Source organism: Fukomys damarensis, unplaced genomic scaffold, assembly GCF_012274545.1.
Source record: "Fukomys damarensis isolate Sample0158 unplaced genomic scaffold, DMR_v1.0_HiC HiC_scaffold_5, whole genome shotgun sequence".
NCBI lineage: Eukaryota > Metazoa > Chordata > Mammalia > Rodentia > Bathyergidae > Fukomys > Fukomys damarensis.
The window spans coordinates 83,613,624-83,618,597 of record NW_022900917.1 but is presented as its reverse complement, the minus strand read 5'-3'; positions in this window follow the sequence as shown (position 1 = coordinate 83,618,597).

Below are 4,974 nucleotides of genomic sequence, written 5' to 3'. Positions count from 1 at the left end.
CAGCAGGTACCCAAGAAGTTCTGCTGTTCCCTTCTGCTTTCACCCATGGGCACTCTGCTCCCTGCCCCCACCCCTCCTGAACCACTTGATCTGTAGCACCTACTCCAGTTGTGCTCTGCCATAGGGCCTTTGCAATGTCGTGCCTTGGGTCTGGGTGCCCTACACCCTTTTCTCAGAAGGGCTTCAGCTTCCCTCCTCCCACGATGTCCCTCTGGCCCCTAAGGTGGCACTGTGTCCTGAGGGCTGACTCACAGACTGTGGGAAGCCCTCCAGGCTTGGAGCCTTCCTGGCTTCTGTGTCTCACTGTCCAGCATGTCATTCACACACCATAACAGCCCTGTTTCAGGTGTAGAACCCAAGCTCAGGTGGCAGAAGGCCTGCCCAGTGGCCACTTCATGGTAAGGTATAGGGCCAGCATGAACCCTGCCCTCCCACCAGCTCTCCCTGTTCAGATGCCGGCAAGGCACTTGCCTGTAATGAGCACTGTGAGCCACAGGCTCCACCCTGGCACAGTCTCAGGGGTAGATGGGACACAGTGGACCCTAGCCCAGCAACCAGAGGTACAACAGAGCCCTGAGGAGAAGACAGGGCTCCTAGGAGGGAAGAGAGAGAGGGAGACTGAGGCAGGCTGTACCTGGCAACATCCTGCCATCCTCCACCTCGAAGCCTCTCCCAACCACACTGCATGGGATTATCACAATCTGTCATTGGGGCAGCTTTTTTCGAGAAAAATGAAGAATAAGGGATGGGAATAGAAGAGGGGACAGGGAGAAGGTGGCAGTCGAGTGACATGGAAAGAGTGGCAGGAGAGAGAGTGGCAGGAGAGAGGGTGGCAAGGAAGGGACAGAAGCTCTGGCTATTGCTGGCAGCAGCAGTGTGTAGTTGCCCCTTGGGCACCTGGCAGGCATTTGGCGACACCTCTCTAGACTGGGGACAAACACTGTCCCTCTCCCTACAGCAGTCTGAAACCAGGTGCTCCGGTAAAGACAGACATATCTGGGTTTGTAGAGCCAGCCTAGGCAGAGCCTCGCAAGGATCCTGGCATCTGTGGAACCTCACAACTGTCAGCCCTAGGGATATGGGCACCCATTTCCCTGTGTGTCTTGGCGCCCGCCTCACCTGCACAAGGATCTTCACCCACAGCAGAAAATGGGGGGGGGGCTCACCAGGGCCCAGAGTCTGTTGTCTGGTCCAGTGGGCAATTCATTGGGTACCTGGGGGCAAGCTTTTGTCACTGTGGTCATGAATTCAGGGAATGAGTGAGGGAATGAATGAGTGAGCTCCCCAGTCCCCAGAGGGTGAGTGACCACAGAAAGATGGGCACAGGCCAATCCCTGGGCATAAACGGGGAGCACTGCAGGGATTTGCCACAGATGGGGAGGAGGGAGACCAGAAAGTAGAATGTGGGGGAGCAGGCCTGTGGAGGAGGGGCCCAGGGCAGGGGACAGAGGAGTCAAGTTCTATGAGACCTGCAGCGGTGCATAAAGAGGCCAGAGGTGGAGGCTAGCCACTGCTGTAGCCCAGGCCCAAGGTCTGGGTCTTTTCCCGGGGTCTCACAAGGGTTGAGGGCTCCCTGGTGGGGCTGCCGGCCAGCATAGATAGGGCAGTGATCCTCGGGGCCTCATACCCTAGGAGACTGTCCCTGGGCATGACCGCAGGACCCCGTCCCCTCACTCCAGTGCTCTGACCTGCCACAAGCCCCTTACAGCAAGGATGCTTCAGGGAGACAGACTAGCCAGCACTGCTGCCCACCCAAGGCCAAGTGGAGAGAGCTCCAGAGGAGATACAAGGAGGGGCTTGAGCTAGGCTGGGACTAGGATAAGGTAGTCTTGTCCCCAGACCTGCTCCTGTCCCCCAGGCCCCCTCCAATCCCTAGCTCCCTCCTCCTCCCTGGAGTGTGCATCCCAGGTCACCAAAGCAGCCTCTATACTGGGACCATTACCCCTGCCCTCTCCCCACTCCATGCCCCTGCCCCCATCAGGAACCAGCTGGCATGGGAGAAATCCCATGGCTGGGAACCCGCTGACAGCTACCTGGGGACCCTGCCAAGTCCAGCTTCCGCTTGCCTCCCTCCCTGCCCTCTCCAAGGAAACCAGAGAGGATGGGAGGGGTCAGGCTCTTAAAGGGAACAGGATGCTCACTCAGGCGTGGACCCAGGACAGCTGGGAAAACCAACTCAACTAAATCAACCTTCAGGTGGTCTTGGGCTTGTCAGTGGGCACAGAGGTCTCAATTTTCCCACCTTTACTACTGGTGAACAAAGGACAAACAGGCAGAGAAAGTTTGTGAGAGTGAAACAGGGCAGGCCAAGGGGTACCTGGCTCAGATGCCCCAGGGAAGGAGCCCAGAGAGTAGAAGAAATCTGCTCTGCTGGCCTGGTCCAGGGAAGCTCATGTCAGGCACTGTGAAGGTCCTGGGACCCCACAAGCTGGCAAACCGCTTGACGTAGTTGAAGAGAAATCAGCTGCAAGATTTCTCAGAACCTTTACAGTCAGTGGACCCAGGAGCTAGGGGACCCTGCTCTTTCTAGAGCCCTCATGCTGTCACTGGAAGTGCCCTGGCCTGCCAATGTCCCCACACTGGAGCTCAGTGGAGCCACTTTCTGAGAGTAAAAAAGATAGTTACTGGGGATCTTGCTAGTTCTGATTTTTATATTCTGTGTAACTCTGGACTTTTTTAAAGGAAAAAAAAATTTTTTTTTGGTTTTTTGAGACAGGATCTCACTATATAGTCGAGACTGACCTGGAACTCACTATGTAGCCCAGGCTGGTCTCGAACTCACAGCAATCCTCCTGCCTCAGCCTCCTGAGTGCTGGGATTACAGGTGTGCACCACCACACCCAGCTTTAAAGGAATTTTTTAAAACTGCAAAATATTTGCAGGTCTCCTGTGAGAAAGGAGCTGTCTGTTCAGAACTGCAGAGCTGTGGCCAGTATGTAGCTGACCTGCCACCTCCTCCACCACCAGCCTGTCTGTCTGCCCAGCACCTACCACCTCTCCAACTATAGCAGTCTGATTATTGTCCCCTAAAGTACATGTACCCATAGAACCTGTGAGTGGGATCTTTATGGAAAGAAGGCCTCTGCAGTGTAATCGAGTCAGGGATCTCAAGATAAAATCATATCCCAGTTAGAGTGGGCCACAGATCCAGTGGCCAGGGTCTTTTACAAGAGGAAGAGAGGTCAGTCACAGAAAGGGGAGGGCTATGGAGAGAGGGCATACCCACTGCACCAGAAGCTGGGAGAGGTGAGGACTCCCCCCACCAGCTTATAGGGAGCGCAGTGCTGTTAGGGCTTCTACAAGTCACAGCTGTGGCCTCTGAAACTGTGAGAGCAGAGGGCAGGCATTTGAAGCTCAAAGCTGCCTGCCTGTGGTGATTTGAATGATCTGTCAGGGTGGCCATGAAGACTGGCTCCCCATCCTCCCACAGGTGGCTGGCCCTTTCCTCTCTCACCCCTCGCTACCACCCCATCTGTCCCTGTTCCCCGAAGTTGCCTCCCCGCTCAGTTATAGTCCATCAGCTGGTCACTCCTTGCTTTTGCCTCCCCACCCTCACCTGACTCCCGTGCCTGCCCATGGACAACTGTGCCCAGTGGGGGCCACTCACTCACCCTCCAGTGAGCCTCTGTTATACATACTGCTCGCCAGCACCAACACTGGGCACAGGTGTGCTTCCACGTGGGTGCCATTGTCCTTCCACTCAGACACAAGTGGCTGAAGGGCTGCTGTGCTCTTCTGACTTGGGCCCCCTGGGAACTCTGCAAGGCCCCCTTTGCTCCCCTTATCCCACTCTGAGACCCCGCCCCCAGAACTTGCTGCCACTGCCAGGCTAGGGTATGGGGGACCAGAGACCTTGAGCTGTGCTATTCAGCCAGGGGTAGGGACCTGTGATCAAGGGTATTTGGGCCTGAGAAGTGGAATTTGGTTATGTAACTCTGACTGGAGGGCTGGGGGCTCCAGGGACTCTAGGCCCCATGTTTACAGAGCATGGCAGATGCCTGGAGGTGGGTGCCGAGCCAAATGTGCAGCTGTGTGTGAATTACTGGGGGTGAAGTAGGTAAAAGGAGCTGCCAGTGGGCAAAGACTCTGGCTCCTTCTTTCCAAGAGAGATGTGTCACACTATCAACTGCTGCGTGTGGCTGGAAGAGGAGGTGGTCCTACAAACACATGGCACGTGTAAGGCATGTGAACCTGAACAAGCCATTTCAGCTTCAACATGAAGTAGGAGTCAGGCTGTGACCAGGGCCAGGGCCCATGCTGTGACCAAATCAGGGCTCAGTGTGTGACCAGGACCAGGGCTTAGCATGTGACCAAGGTCAGGGCTTAAATGAGCAATGGAGGTCAGAACGCAGCATGGGACCCAGGCCAAAGGGCTCAGTGTGTGACAAGGTCAGAAATCAGGATCTGGGCTCAGCACGTGTTAGGCTGTGCTCAGGAGCTGGACTCTTTCTGTGCTTAAATAAGGGTTCAACTATGTATCATAATTATGGCTCTACGAGGTCACCTTGTCATCTGATAATCAGATTGCCATCCTGTCCTCCCTCCCCTACAACCCCCCAATCCCCACACAGAATCCCTCCTTGGACTCTTGGTGCTTTCTCATCAGAACACAGACGCCACGCCAGCCCAGACCTAATCCAGCCACACTGTGGAGCAGACCCAGTCCTCACTGACCATGCCTCTGGTCCCTACTCAGGTCAGCTGGGAAGCACCTGGCTCCTTGGTTCACATAGAATAGGGGCCCACCAGCAGCCGTGGGAAGAGCCACCATCTAACATCACAAAGAGGAAGCCAGGCCAGAATCAGCATCACCCTCCTGGCCTGGATGCCTTAGTCACCACAAAGACTTAGTGGACCTGATCTCTGGGGCCTAGGGCCAAGCATGTTTGGAGTGGCAAGAAGGCCATGGGGCGACCCCCCCTCCACCAGCTGTGAGAGGAAGGGCAGGCGGAGATCACACTAGTCTAGCATCCA